The 16,640-nt window shown below is 37.4% G+C and overlaps 1 non-coding gene across 2 annotated transcripts; it reads right to left on the bottom strand.

Moving 5' to 3' along the window:
* Positions 1 to 3,823: 3,823 nt before the first annotated feature.
* LOC100021714 (uncharacterized) lies at positions 3,824 to 11,254 on the bottom strand. Of its 2 annotated transcripts, XR_001627881.2 has the most exons (4): positions 8,510 to 11,254; positions 6,323 to 6,400; positions 5,215 to 5,474; positions 3,824 to 4,679 (listed from the first exon to the last, which is right to left on the bottom strand). It is a non-coding gene; the product is annotated as an uncharacterized LOC100021714 (transcript). The 2 variants fall into 2 exon arrangements; XR_008916199.1 differs by having other exon boundaries at positions 3,824 to 6,400.
* Between the last annotated feature and the right edge of the window lie 5,386 nt (positions 11,255 to 16,640).

Consider the following 16,640-nt stretch of genomic DNA (forward strand, 5'->3'; position numbering starts at 1 on the left):
GTCCAAAACAATAAAAAAGTCATTGTCTTTTTCCATCCTTCTGCCTTATTTTTATATTTTTCTATATTTATATTATTGTCTATATTTTAAGGGTGCTCTCATCCTTCTAGTCACATAAGTTCAAAATCAATCTTGCCTTATTCCTCTATATCTAATCAGTTGCCAATTCTTGTCCAGTCTCCCTCCGTGACATTTCTTGAATTTTAAATCTCTCTCACTCACTAGCTACCATGTTATTTCAGGACCTCATCACCTCCAATCTACATTATTGCAATAGCCTTCTAATTGGTCTCCCTGAATCAAACATATATTCCACCCAGCTTCCAGATTTATTTAAAAAAAAAAATTTTAAACCCATACCTTCCATCTTGGAGTCAATACTGTGTATTGGCTTCAAGGCAGAAGAGTGGTAAGGGCTAGGCAATGGGGGTCAAGTGACTTGCCTAGGGTCACATAGCTGGGAAGTGTCTGAGGCCAGATTTGAATCTAGGACCTCCCATCTCTAGGTCTGACTCTCAATCCACTGAGCTACCCAGCTGCCCCCAGGCTTCCAGATTTATATTCCTAAAATACATCTCATGTTTCATTCCCCTCATCCTAAAGTTTCAGTGGCTCCCTATTACCCCTAGGACAAAATATAAACTTTGGCATTTGAAGTTCTTCATAATCTGGCCACAGACCATCTTACCAGAAGATTTCATATTATTCCCTTCACACACTGTGCATTCCAGTCAAACTGACTTACTTTCTGTTTCCTATGTAGGACCTCCCATCTCTTACCTTTGGTTCTTTTGTACAATTCACGTCCAGTGCTGAGCTGAGCCTTAAAGGTAAGTAGGAATTCTAAGAGGCAGAGAAGTATTCTTTGCATGGGAGAAAACCACTCACCCTGACTCTACTTATTTTTGTATTTTCATTGTATGCATTTTTAATTGATTTACCTGGGTGCATGTTGTTTACCTAATTAGAATATAGGGGGGTTTGAGTACAGAGATTTTTTATTTTTGTCTTAAGCCTTCTATAAAATAGGAACCTAACAAATAAAGATTTAATGAATGATCAAGGCATAACTTCCTAGAAAAGGTGATTTTTAATCCAGGTGTAAACTTATCATTGGGAAATATCATTTTAAAAGATATAAACCACCTTGTTACTTATCTCATCATTATCCTCTACCCTCTGATTGGAGGATGGAATCATAAACTCCACTATTTAAGGAAGGGAATAGGACTGACATCATTTCAGACATTTTCTCATTTCTCGCTGATTGTTTAGTTTATTTCTTTGAATTCTCAATAATATTCAGCTGAGCAATCTGTAGACCTCTGACTCATTTGCCTTACCCATCAAATAAAGTCAGACTTTGCTCAGAGAGTACTTTGTCCAGTCTTTTTCTTTTAACATTCTTTAAAAAAGAAAGTATCAAGCAGAAAAAAATATTCATTTATTATATACTAGGTTATAATATATTATTACCTATCTAGACAAATAGAAAATTTGAGTAATTAAGAAATGAAGAATTGGAGCCAAGGTTTAGTAGAACTGGTAATCTCTACTTCTTAAAGTTTGCCCTTTTCTAAGCTTAAGGTTCCCTCTGCTGGCAAGAGCCTTTGAAATCCCTTTGCATTCTGAACTTAGAAACCAACACTAGTAAATAATATATGTCAGTATCTAGGAACATTTCACCACAAAGCCTCCATGGACCCATAGAGTTGAAAATAGAAAAGGTAATCTGAAATCTTTGGTATGGCAAGGCAGAAGGACTAGGAAGATGCAGGAGGAAACGGATGGGGAAGTGCATGTGGGCATAGCTATTCAGATTCAGAGAAAAAGGAATTCCCCTAGCAGAGGATAGACTTATAAGGTGCATAGAAGGCTGTACCAGAGGTTGAAAGAGAGGATGGCAATGATGGCGAACCCTTTAGAGACTGTAATGCCCAAGCCAAAACCCTCATACTACATGTGAGCCCCCAGCTTTACCCCAGACAGGGAAGGGAGGAAGAGCTCCCATTGGGCTGCTGGGCAGAGGGGCAGCTAATAAGAGAAATGTCCTCAGGTGTGTGTGGAAAGGGGGAGGGGAGCAGCCGCCCCCCACCCCCAGCACTTGTGCTTAGGTTTGCCAACATAGTTATAAGGAGAATAGTATATCAGAGAAGCAGTAATAGACTTTGTATCAGCAGAATTCTGAGTTCAAATTCTCTTCCAACTGGCATCTCATGAAAAGGCTTGCCCTGGCATAAACACTAGAGAATGACTTGGAATAATTGGCATGTTGGTTAATGTTCTGAGAGTAGATGAGGTTACTATGGAGAGATGTCACCACATACATTCCCTATCCACCATCCAGCAGGTCTTTAAATACCTAATTCATGAAACTTTGACTGTCTGTGGAGGTGATATACACAAAGTAAACAAAATAACCTAGTATTTATGTAAGCCAGATTGGTCTGGAAGGTTATTTGTTTGTTTTTTAATATTTCCTTATCCTCTATATCCAGAAAAGCTTATAAAATCCTTCTGTGACCTCCCAGCACATCTGTTGAGTAGGTCACTCCATTAAAATTCCTGGATATGTTACCTCTTTTCAATCTCAACCCTTTGGGCATCTTCTACTGAATTAGGGTAGCTCTGCCAAGAGACACCATTGCTGATGGGGGAGATATCTCCTCCTATGTACTCTGGAAGAGAAACAAAATATAAAAAGTAGAGATTTTACCAACATTACCAAATCCTAGCCCCAGCTCTTCTTCCTTCCTTAATTATTCAAATTTTCTAATTGTTTAGATATGTAGTATTATAGTATAATCGAATATATAAGAAAATATCAACAATCAGTTTTTGTCTATGAAACTTTCTTTTAAAATGATGTTCAATGATCCAACCATTCTGGAGGACAATTTGGAACTATGCCCAAAGGGCGATAAAAGAATGTCTACCCTTTGATCCAGCCATGGCACTGCTGGGTTTGTACCCCAAAGAGATAATAAGGAAAAAGACTTGTACAAGAATATTCATAGCTGTGCTCTTTGTGGTGGCCAAAAATTGGAAAATGAGGGGATGCCCATCAATTGGGGAAGGGCTGAACAAATTGTGGTATATGTTGGTGATGGAATACTATTGTGCAAAAAGGAATAATAAAGTGGAGGAATTCCATGGAGACTGGAACGACCTCCAGGAAATGATGCAGAGCAAGAGGAGCAGAACCAGGAGAACATTATACACAGAGACAAATACACTGTGGTATAATCAAACGTAATGGACTTCTCCATTAGTGGCGGTGTCATATCCCTGAACAATCTGCAGGGATCTAGGAGAAAAAACACTATCCATAAGCAGAGGACAAACTGTGGGAGTAGAAACACCAAGGAAAAGCAACTGCCTGACTACAGCGGTTGAGGGGACATGACAGAGGAAAGACTCTAAACAAACACTCTAATGCAAATACTAACAACATGGCAATGGGTTTGAATCAAGAACACATGTGATACCCAGTGGAATCACGCATTGGCTATGGGGGGGTGGGGGGAGGAAAAGAAAATGATCTTTGTCTTTAATGAATAATGCTTGGAAATGATCAAATAAGATATTATTTTAAAAAATAAAAATAAATAAAATGATGTTCAAGCTTCTACTATCCATGCTTCCCAGTAAAAACTTTCAAGAATGGTGTGATAGTATTATTTATCTAATTTTAAAAATACAACAGGAGGCTGACTACACAGTGCAAATTGGGGGCATTTTTCTCTCAAGAGTCAAAGTGGAATTTTCTTCCTTAGTTGGCTCTCTTCCTAACTGAAGAGATTAACTGAAAAATTCCTTTTACTTTTTACTTTTATTTTACAATTTTTATTTCCTCTCCCTCTCATCCCCCTCAAGTTGAAAAAAAGAAAGAGAAAACAAAACACTTGTTACAAATATTCATAGTTAAACACACAAAAAAAATTCTCACACTGGTGTAATAGATGATATTTGAGGGTATATTTGATGGATACTAGATAACTAATGGATCAGATAGTTATCTTCTTTTTGCCTACCCTCCTCCCTTTCATACCTCCCTCTCCAGAAGCCTTTCAGTCTTCCCTCCCCCCTTCTCCAGTCTCCTTCAAGTCACTCAGTGTGAACTGTGAGGTTTCAATGAAATAGTTCTTAATCTTCTTTGTCAAACAAGGGGTTTATTTGGGGAAGATAGGACAAAGGTGGAGGATAAGGTAAGAGGGGTGGGATATCCCTATTCTCTACAGTGAATGTTGGATTGGAGGATATTGAGAGAAATGGCAATTCAGTCACTAGCATGAAGCAGAACCAGTCAGAAAGAGATATAAGGACTATTGTCCTACTTCTCCTTCCTTCAAATCAGCCAGGCCACCTCCAACTTGATTATCTCAAGTCCCAGAGATAAAAATAGCTTCTTCCTTCAGCAAGCCAGAAAGCCAAAAGACCTTCAAATTCAGTCAAGCAGTTGACTCTCGCCTCCAACTATTTCCCAGTAACATTCCAAATGGAATCTTCATTTGACTGACAGATGATCCATCTCCAGCTTTTGTCCTTTGCATGCATGCCTCTACCACACTGGCCAAATCTAGAAATGTTTGCCTCAAACTGTATATTTGATTCATCACCTCTTGGTCAGGAATCTGTTAGTTCATCAGATCCAGAAGAACTGGGGAAATCCTGGAAGACTTAAGATGGGCAAATGTTATGTAATAGCAACTATCCCCCTCTTCCCCCATCAAGGTTGGCTGTGTTACATTTCACTCTCCCTCTCTTCTCTCTCTCTCTCTCTCTCTCTCTCTCTCTCTCTCTCTCTCTCTCTCTCTCTCTCTCACACACACACACACACACACACACACACACACACACACACACACACACTCACAGGTTCTCTAGTATTCTTAAGGCACTTGTGAGGTATCTAGTATCTCTACCATTGGCTCAAGCCCTGACCAATGAGATCCTCCAATTTGAAAAGTTCCCCAGCAACCTAGTCCCATTTAACCACTGAAGAGTCAGATGAGCTCCTACAAAGGAATATTTGCTTCAAAGTATACAACAAATAAAATATTTACCCCCCAAGTTTTGAGGAGGAGGCATAATCTTCCCCTTACATGACCTCAGTCTCTGGAGAGTGGACAAAGATTATATTCATGGACTAATTCAGTTGTTATATAGCATTGTCCCACCAAATTCCAAGTCCAAACCCTCCTCTGGGCTTACCCCTTGAGTTCTCAGACCTTCCCTCCTGGGTCAGCAGCATTATCCAATCTGAGATCCTGGCTCCAAGGTCACCATGGTTCAAGTCCAGGTCTAGGGACATCATCACATGCACTTAATCTGAAAAGGATAGGCAAAACAGACCAAACCACAAGCCCAGTTCTCAGGACCACATGGGACTAAAAGAGATAGAAGAGGAAAGTAGCCCTTCTTCCTACCCAGTTTTTGGGTGCCAGTGATGGGTGCGAACAAGATCTTTATCCCTTGGATGCAAAAAGAAAAAAACAATAGAGAAAAATAAAAATAAAAAAGAGAGAAAAATAAAAATAATGGGCATCCTTGTTTCACTCCTGACCTTATAGGAAAGGCTTCTAATTTATTCCCTATCCAGAAGTCTGAAGCCTATTCTAGCTATGCAGCCAATACAAAGATACTGTTCCCACCCACTTGAAAGAAGAACATCAGATGTTGCCTTCCAGAATTTCCCACATAGTTGCCTCCACCTTAGGTGATTTTGGAATCCACAGCAATTACTTGCTTGTATTTTTTTTAAATGGGAGAAGACTGATTCTTCAAAATTATAGTAGGGTGAGCTTGACTGATTCTTAATGAAAATGCCTAATGTATTTTTAAATGCATGATTTGTAAACACTTAAAAGAAAAAATAGTTATCACTGTCAAATAATAGGGGTTTAGTCATTCAATTGGGTCCTTTAGTTCAACTGGAAACTACTAAGTTCCTACTCTGTACACAGCATTGTGCTAGGCAATGAATGAAAAATGAGCTTTAAAGAAGAACCCATCTCTGCTCTCATGGAGTTTGTAATCCAATAAGGTAGAAAGTGGGTATAATGGATGAAGACCTGAATTTGCACCTTGCTTCAGACACCTTTTACCCATGTGACTCTGGACAAGCCACTTAGGGTCTATCAACTTTAGTTTCTTCATCTATACAATGGAGATAATAATAGCACTTAATTCATTTTGTCCATTTGTAAGGACTAGAGAAGATGAGAAGACCCAAAATATGTAAAGCATTCTACAAACATTAAAGAGCTATGTAAATGTCAGTGATTAACATTACTATTATCATTATCAAATAGAGTATTACATGTGTCAGATACTGGCTCTTTCCTTCCTTCCAGTGACTTGGTCTGGTCAAATATTGTTAGCCCAAGGACATGGATATCTGAAGAAACACATTTAAAACAGACATATATAGAGTTAAAATAAAGGATAATAAAGCAGTGGAAGCAATAATGATCTCATACAAAGTCAAAGCTGAATTAGATCTAATTAAAAGAGATAAACAGGGAAATCATATTATTGTTAAAAAGAGCATTATCAATACAAAACTTATATGTACCAAATGTTATAGCATCCAAATTTTTTAAAGAAAAACTAAAAGACACAGGTGGAAATAGATAACAAAACTATAATAGTTGGGGTTACTTTAACCTTTCCCTCTCAAAATAGGATTTATGCCAGGTATATAGGAGTGATTTAATATAAGGAAAATCATTAACAGAATTGCTTATATTGACAACCAAAGTAACAAAATCCTATTAAAAACACTTAAAAGCATCAGTGTAAATGGATTTTTTCTTAGAATAATAATAAGTTATACCTAAAACTATCAGGAAACTTTATCTATAATGGAAATAAATGATAAGCCTTTCCTATAAAATCAGGAGTGAAACAAGGATGCCCATTGTCATCAATATTATTTAATATTATATTAGAAATGCTAGCAACAGTAATGAGAGAAAAGAAATTGAGGGAACCAGAATGGCCAAAGAGGTAATAAAGCTATTTCTTTTCACAGACAAGATGAATGTTATATATGGGAAATTATAGAGATTCGTCTAAAGAATTTGTCGAAATTATCAATAATTTAAGCAAATTGGCAGGATATAAAATGTCATCAGCATTTCTATATATCACCAACAAAGTCCCATGAGAAGAAATAGCAAAAGATAACCCATTTAAAATAACCATAGATGGATTAAAATACCTAGGAGTAAATCTGCTAAAACAAACTGAGGAACTACATGAGCATACTATCAAGACACTTTTTCCAAAAGTAAAATAAGATTTACATATTGAAAAAATATTAATTGTTCAGGACTGGGCAGAGCCACTATAACTAAAATGCTAATTCTACATGAATTGATCTACTTATTCAATGCCATACCAATTAAATTACCAAAAAATCTTTTATTTAACTAGGAAAAATAATAACAAAATTTATTTGGAAGAATTTTAGTGAAACAAACAAAAAAGCCCACCACTTCACTATGCAGATAATGTGATCAGATCATCTTAGCAGGATTCTTTTGTTGTTAATGATGGTCAGAGTTGAATATAACCACAAATACTTAAAAGTTCATTTGGATTCTTGTGGTTATTGTGGCTTTTTAAAATAATGTTGATATTGCCATTTCATTCAAAGTAGAATAATAATTTCCCCCTAAAATTAGAACTTTGTCAAATTTATATGAATGAGTCATTCCAAAATTGATAAATAATGGTCAAAAGATATGAACAATTTTTGAATGAAAAAATCAGTTATATAAAATGATATGAAAAAATGTTCTAAATCATTATTCATTAGAGAAATGCAAATCAAAACAACTCTGAGACACCATCTCATGCCTAGAAGATTCTTTAAAGTGATTTAAAAAAGGTAAATTGACAAATGGTGAAAGGAATATAGAAAAATGGGACCAATAATATACTGTTAGTGGAAATGTGAACTAATCTAATCATTTTGTAGAGCAATCTGGAATTCTGACCAAAGAGTTATAAAACTGTGTATATCTTTCAACCTAGTAATTCTAAAGGTGATCAGGGAAAAGAACTTATATATTCTAAAATATTTATAGCAGTTCCCTTTGTTGTGGCAAAGAACTGGAAATTAATAGCTAGATATATTGTGGCAGAATACCACTATACCATAAGAAATGATAAACAATTTTAAAAAAACACGGAAATACCTACATGAAATTACGAAGAATAAAAGAAAAGCCAAAAGTAACAGAAATATTGTTTGAAAAATAACTTATAAATGTTCACCTCCAGAAAAAAAAAAAACAAGCAAGACATAGTTTATACACACATACACATACCCATATATATATTTGTTTTTTGGTCAAATGATGCCTTCTCTAGAGTGGGTTGGGGAAGCAGGGAGAGAGAATACTGAGAATTTTAATATCACAAATAAATAAATCTAAAAGAAATTCTTAAGGGAAAAAAAGGAAGTCTTAGGTAAAGGTCTTTTTCCAAGTTCTCTTACCTGTCTGACTGATCCTTCTCAGTCTCCTTTCCAGATTCATCATCCATCAGCTATTCCCTACATCCAAGATAGAATTTTGACAGAGCTGGGGAATTTGAAAAATCAAAGTCAATGGTTTAAAGGAAGAAAGGATTGCCCTGTTGGCTCTTGAATAAGTGAGAAATGTTCCCAAGGGTGATAGACATCATACAGAAAAGGACAAGACTTAAGGGTTCCTCCATTTCAAGTAGGTTTTATTCTAAAGATTAGGAAATAACACCTGGGGCTACCTCCTGGAAGCAAAAGCAAACAAAAAAAGGTCTTGTAATAGACTTCAGAGGTTAGAAAGTAGAGAGAGAGCAGTACTGAGAAATACCTGTGAGAAGAATGTGGAATGACAAAGGGAATCATGCCATCAGAGCCTAGAATGTGGTATGAGAAAATAATTGAAACTTGCAGACCAAGTCCATCACAAAATGTTTCTTATCTAATTACATTGATTATGTGACTGACCAAATCACTTAAACTTTCAGGGTCTCTAAGCCACAGTAGGAGTAACTTTCAATTGTAAGGTAGCTACTGATCTGCATTGGTAAAAGGAACTGCCTGATTTAGGAATTCCTGAAATCACAGAACCAATCCTAATTCTAAATCTAATCTGTTTGGCCCTTGATGCTGTACATCAATTCTTTAGTCCTTTCCAGTTCACTCTAACATGACCCCCAACAGCAATTCCTAATCCATTTCATCTCTCTTCAACCCCCCAATACCACTTCCACACTTTTGTGTATGAATGACCTTGTTTTCTACTTTGCTCAGAAAACTGAAACTATCCATTGTGTGTTCTCTCTCTTTCCCCCCTATACCGCATTCCCTCTATATCTCCACCTTTCTTATCCTCCTTTTCTCCATTCCCTGAGGGAAACCTGGCTCTTCTCCTTGCTAAGGTGAACCACTATATTTGATCTCATCCTCTCTCATTTCTCCTATGATCTTGCACTCCTTTCAGAATCAGTCAGCTTTTCTCTCACTAGTAAGCTGACTTTCTTTTTCTTTTTTCAATTTCTTTTTCACAGACTACAAACATTTATTAAATGTCTACCATCCATCTTTAAATTCTAATCCTTTGATTATTGTGTGGGTATGTGTGGTTCTAGAGATACAAATACAAATACAAATCACTAAACAATTCCTACTCTGAAGGAGCTTACCTCTCAGGTACTTTCATCCTTCAACAACATTCATTTGATCCAGTTATATTACATCTCTCCTCCCTTTCACTGCCAAACTTTGAAAGCATTTTCTCTACTATCTCTGGCTGATTTAAGTGCTGTGAAATTATAAATTTGAGCTTTCACTTCTTAAAGGCTTTGTTCTGTAAGGCAGTGACCTTCTGATTAAAGATGATCTTAGTAATTCAAATGGTCATGTTTTGGTTCGTATAAAAATAATGACAACAACTGCTTCATGTTTAGGAAAAGTACAAAAGATCTTCAAAAGTTTCACTAATTGAAGTTCTATGAGAACTTGGCCAGAGCCTCTGGATCTTTATGAACTTGGCAAGTTTATAAAATCTTATCAGCTCTGTGAAAGAAGAAACTGAAAGAATATATGCAAATAATGACTGTCTTATAAATTCTAAAATAGTAAATGGATATACAGAGGAACTGAGATCTTCCCTGCCATGCACACCCTTCTCCCAAAACTACACATAAACTTTTTTAAATGCACTCAGCCAAAAAGGGATGTGTAATAGATAATAATAAGGGGGTATATTTGATGGTTAATTGATAGCTAACAGATCAGGTAGATATCTCTTTCTTCTCTGTTTTCCCTCCTCCCACTATACCTCCCTTCCTCCTGTTTCCTCCCTCTCTCCCAGCCTCCCTCTTCAGCCTCTTTTGCTTCCCTTCCCCTTTTCTTCTTTCTTCCTACTTTCCTACTTTCACTCAGGGTGAGTTGGTGGTGTCTCAAATGAAAATACTTTATCTTCTTTTATCTTAAGTAAGGGTTTATTTGGGGAAGACAGGAAAAGATGAAGAATGGAGGTAAGAGAGTTAAGGATTTCCCTAGACTACAGGTTGGCCTCCAGTTGGAGGATATTGGGATAGAGTTCAACTTGAGAAAAATGATTGATAGGTCTGGCAGTTTAGTCACTATCATAAACAGAGCAAGCCAAAGAGATTATCCAAGTCCAAGAGATAAATTAGCTCTTCCTTCCCTGTATATGACAACCAGCAGTAGACAGGACCTCAGAGTTCAGCCACAGTTGGCTTTTGCCTTCAACTGTTTCCCTGTAACATCCCAAATGGAACCTTGGTTTGATTGGCAGGTCACCACTCAGTCCCTGCTTCTGGCTTTTGCATGCTTTTCCAATTCCTCTTTCACAGATGGCTTAAAAGTTTTCATAGAATAAAAAAAAATCATTTATAGAATGAATTGTCTGGCTACTACTGATTGTGAAAGCTATTAAAACCAACTGGATAGATTGTACTTTGACTGGTATATACCAAAATTACCAAAATTATATCTTTGAGTCAATTTTGCAAGTATAAACTTCATTTGAAAAGATTTTGGGTGTAGGGGATAGCTAGGTAACACAGTAGATAGAGCACCAGGCCTAGAGTCAGGAAAACCTGGGTTCAAATCTGACCTCAGACACTTCCTACCTGTGTGACTCTGGACAAGTTACTTAATCCCAATTTCCAAACACCTGCCATTTTCTGTCTTAGAATTGATGCTAAGACAGAAGGTGAGGCTTAATTTTTTTTTCTTTTTGCCCTGGGAGTTGACATATATATATATATATATATATATATATATATATATATATATATATATCCAGGAAAACAGAAGTTAGTGCCTTTCTAGACATTGATGGCAGAGAGAAGATGGACTAACATTGCATGAAGTAATTATTTAGGGAGCATGGAGTGGTAGGAACCTAGGAGTCACAAAGTCACATGCCTTTGTGGGAAGGCTAGACTCCTGGGTTCTCCTTGAGGGTGGATAGTCTGAGTTACCCTGGCAGAACCAGATGAATGTGGTCAAAGAGGTGGAGCCAACTGGATTTTGTAAAAGAGAAGGGGGGCTCTATTTCTTCTCTTTTGCAGGGAGAGGGGTGAATAGGTTTGTCCCACTGGATAGATATAAATTCCAGTGAAAGGTTGAAGGAAAATGTGGTAAGAGTAATACGGATGCTAAGATATAAGTTGAAGGGTGAAGGGAAAGAAGGCAAGATCTCTCCTTCCTCAAAGTTAGCTGACACCAGAGCTTGAGGCAGCCTTAGAGAAACTGAAAGGACTTTCTATCAAAGGATAATTTAAATAAATTATACACCTTGAGTCCTAATGAGAGCACAACTACAGGGAAATGTTTATATCCCTGATCAGTCGTCCAGAGCAGAGAGATTTGAAACCAAGTCCTCTTCTATAGAGGGTTGTGGCAGACCAAGTCTTGTTTGCCACAGATGAGATAGGATTCACCCTTAAATCCTGTTCTCAGTCACCCAACCTCTCTCATTAAGAAACCAAGATAATCCCCAAATCTGACTATGTTAAGATTTTATTTGGAAAGGGGGAGGGCAGGTAGAGAAAGGGAAAAAAGGGAAAAGGATGCCCTGAAGCTAAAACCACACAACAGTCAGATCTAGAAGGTTTGAGTCCAAGTCCCAAAGGACTCTGCTTCCTTTCCAGCTGTCAGTCTTTATTTCTAAGCTAACATCTCTAGTTTTCAATCTCAATCAAATCCAAAGGAGGTAAAGGGGAGACCCAGAAGAAGTAGGCATGCTGGCTCAGATGAGAGAGTCCAAACCAAACTCCTTCTGAGTCTAGGGTTTTTGTTGGCAGGTGGAGGAAGGTAGTAGAAGGATTTCTCAATGGAAGCAGGTACACAGATAAGTAGGAAAGAAAGTCTGGCTCTTCTCCCTCTTATGGTTTCTGGTCCCCTCAGCCACCCAGGAAATAACCTCTCCGTTCCTCTTCCAGAGCTGGAAGTCCTCAGCTGACCAGAATTCTTCTCAGCTCACAGTTCTCTACCCAGAATCCTTTGCTGACTCTCAACTGCCACCAAGGTGCTTGTCCATCAAACAAGCAGGATTCTATGCAGGTCCCTTTGCCATCCTTTACAAATCCCACTTCTCATCTTCGTGCATTCTTAGCCAAAGAAGCATTAAACACGTAATCTAATATTTAACTTCTTAACTCTAATTTTGAATCTCTAATGTTTTCTCACACTCCCAAAGAAAAAAATCTGACGTTCTAAACCCATTTCTACTCAAACTCGACTAACTCTAATCTAAAGAATTTTTTAGAAAGTTGGGTTTGGGAAGATTTGTATTCAGGGTTACATGGATTTGAAACATTTGAGCTAAAAGATTTGGGCAAACATTGTCCCATAAGCAATTTTGTAACAATCAATTTATGCCAACTTGGCAACAATTCTCTACTGCTACTTTCTTAATGTAAGCTTTGCAAAATCTTATACTATTTTGTTTTCTTGCTTATCTTATATTTAGCTAATATAATATTTGTTATCTTACTTTTCTATGTCCTAGCTTAATTCCTATTCTGCCCTTCATGCTAGCTCTCTGAGTTTTTTTCTATTCTGTCCCTAATTTTGCATTATCTATTGTATTCTACCTTATGTAATGTTAGTGCTATTTTTCCTAAGTCTATTGGTGTTAGTAAATTATGATACATATGATTTTCACTATATAATATTTACATATGATATCTACATGTTTATATATATAAACATATAAATATATACAGGAGTTCTACTTTTGGTGTCAGCCAGACAGAAAAGTCTTGGGCCCTTTCTATCTCTCCAAGCCTTAGCAAGAACTTTATTTATAGCCTTTTGCAGTTTTTTTTTCATGGATCCTGCTTATTTACGTCAGGATCCCTAAAATCAGTTTGTGCTGTGTTCATGTCTAGATAGGTAGTGTGTGCATGTACATACTTACTCCATGTTGCAAGACATCCGTGTCATTGTGTTATTTGGAGTGTCATTTTCATTCTTGATGTTATATGGGTGTTGCATGCATGTCCCTAGTGTGAAGTTTATGTGTTCATGGACACTCATCTTATGTGACTGGTTCCACTTTGCATATTTTTTCCTGATTGTTCCTACAAAAAGTTTTAGCTGTCCATGTCAGCTAATGCAATTCTTTTGTTAAGGTTTCCTCTCTCTCTCCTTTGTGTGGTCTTCTCGATGGTTTTTTCTCTGTTGTAGTCACATACTTGACTGTTGTCAAATTTTTTGACTGAAGGGAAATTGAATTGTCTTCTTATCTCCTCTCCTGCACCAGAATCTGTGTGTTTGTATAAAAGTTTGTATTCATTTGAGTGTGTGAGAATGTAGCAGTTTTTTCAGTGCATTAGTATTTGAGTTTGTGATAGGTTGAGTGCTACAGAGTGTATTAGTTTTTTCTTTTTTTTCAGTCCTTTTTATCAACTTCTAAGTTAATATCAGCATCACTTTTGTCTGATTCATTGTGGTTTGGGTCCTGATTCTTTTCTGAGCTTTCTATTTCTAAATTGGTCATGGCATTTTGAGACTTTATGTTTGACACATGATACTGGGGATCTTTCCCTAAGATTTTTATCGCTGATGGGGTTACAGATATTACTTGATGTGATCTGTGTCCATATCATTTGTTTCTTGTATCCCAATGTGTTCCCTGTGGTCCCAAAGATTTGGTTTTAATGTCTATCACATTTTCCATTTCTCTTTCTTCTTTCTCTTTTTCCCACTGCTCTAAGCTTTTTCTTTTAAGTCCTGCATCCCCATAATGTACTTCCTCCACTATGAATTCTGCCAATAGTTTTTGTGCACTAGGATACCTCTTGCACCCCTTCTCCATTTTTAATATAGGTAATGCTATGTCCTGGCTTCATAAAGTATTATCCTTATTCCTATTTTCTAACTGAGGAATATTTTGGTCTTGTTCCCTGGCTAATCATTCTCTACGTAGTTTCCAAATTTGGTGTTTCTCTTCTTAGTTGACAATGATCACAACATTGTTTTGTAGCTGTTGGTATTGTTCCCCCCATAATTATTTCTATTGCCCTTGGTTGTTATTATAGATTTGTCTTCTCCTATTACCCTGATCATATTGTGCTTTCTGTTGGCAAAATCTAACTATGTGCTCTAGCTTCTGGCACAAGAAGCATCTTTTTGGAACTGCCTGCCTGTTCTGTTGGTATTGAGGTCTAGACTGTTTGAAGGTATTGACTGTAGCTAGGTTTTTTACTTCTTCTATTTCTTTTTGTTTGATTGTTTCAGTTGCATCTTTTAGTTTTTGTTTCAATTACTTAACTTGGTCATCTTTTTCCCTCTGTTGTTCCCTGTTAGTGTCATGCAAGTAAGTTGCTGACTCCCTTAATTCTTCTAGAGTCATAGTGTCATATCTAGGGCAGAATTGCTTGAAAAAGTTTTTGATTGTGGTAGTGCAACCTTTTAGGAACTGTCTCCTAATGTAGTATTTGATCACTATACTTGGGGAACCCAAGTATGGTTTCACCAGCTTCGAGGAGGTGGTAGAGATAAATTGAAGGCTGCTCGCCTGTTTCTTGGTGGATCCTATCAAATTTGATCCAGGAGTTGGGCCGAGGACAAAATGTTCCTATTGATTCTAGGAGTTCTTCCCTAGCTTTTTAAAAAATAAGAGATACTCTGGGAGTTAGAAAATTCAATGACTGCATGAAATTCTGGCCAGCTTGTAAGTTTTGGGTCTTCCCTGGTCTTCCTAATAAATTGGGCTTGCTCTGCAGGACTAAATAGCTCCCTTAAAAGAATTTCTACATCCCCAAAATTGGGCTCATAAAGCTTAAATGCACGTTTCACCTCTTTTAAACAATGGTAGGGTTCCAAAAAAAAATTGGGGCATTCTCCTACATAATGCTTCTAAGTCTGCCACTGAAAAGGGCTTGTGAAACTTTAAATGGATTATCCCAGAATCTTGGTTGACCTTAGCATAGTCCTGGAAAGGTAAAATGTTTTGTGCCCTTCATCAGCTCCAGTGTGTGTAGCCTCTGTGTTTGTTCCCTTGTCTGCAGTTACTTTGTCAGTGCAGACCCCACTGGTTATTGCTGGAGTGGTGTCCTTGTCATTTTCACAGACATTGTTAGTGTCCTTGTCTTTTGTGTCATTACTAATTCCCATCTTTTCAAGTTTTGTCATCAGACCCTGATAAAGTTCAGTCATAGTATTCATTTGGTAAAGAACCATCACTAGTTTGGGGTCATCGATGTTATTTTGTTTGCCCATAACTAGCTTTATTCCCTTCCTTAGGTTAGTAAAGATCTGCCATACTAACATAGTTGTTCCATATATGGCAGGGAAGAGTGGCCATGCACTTTTAACTTCATTAGTTATCCAGTTTTAACTTCATTAGTTATCCAGTCCCATAACTATGTTATTTGGAGTTCTGGTCAGATGTAGTCAGGTATGACATTGTAAAATAAGTCATACAGTCACCAGAACAACTATGCCACCATGATGAGAGGCACACAGGCTAGTATGACCTTTTGGTACATATTTTTTTGTTCTCAATCCTGATTCTTTGCCCTCAACCCCAGAAACTTCTTCACAGGAAAAAAAGTTGCATTTAAGTCTGGCCCTTTAAGCAACTCCACTCCCCCTGGAGTAAGCAATAATGGCTGTCAGACTTGTTTTCTGTTCCAAGATGGCTACCCCACCCCCAATCTAACTGTCTTAACTGAAAAAAAGGTTCTGTCCATCCCATCTGGGGTGCTAGAGAGGAAAGGGAATAAAGCTAGCTATGGGCAAACAAAATAACATCGATGACCCCAAACTAGTGATGGTTCTTAACCAAATGAATACTATGACTGAATTTTGTCAGGGGCTGATGACAAAACTTGAAAAGATAGCAATTAGCAATGACACAAAAGAAGACAGGGGCACTAACAATGACTGTGACAATGACAAGAACATCACTCCAGCAATAACCATTGGGGTCTGCACTGACAGAGTAACTACAGACAAGGGAACAAACACAGAGGCTACAAAGGAAAAGAGACACCCCCCCCCATTCTCTTTTACAGTTTTTAACCCCATGTGGGAAGCAGAGTCACTCTCTTGTTTTTCTTACCAGTTTCTATCTCTGTCTCTGTCTGTCTCTGTCTGT

Source organism: Monodelphis domestica, chromosome 2 (assembly GCF_027887165.1).
Source record: "Monodelphis domestica isolate mMonDom1 chromosome 2, mMonDom1.pri, whole genome shotgun sequence".
In the NCBI taxonomy this organism is placed as follows: Eukaryota; Metazoa; Chordata; class Mammalia; order Didelphimorphia; family Didelphidae; genus Monodelphis; species Monodelphis domestica.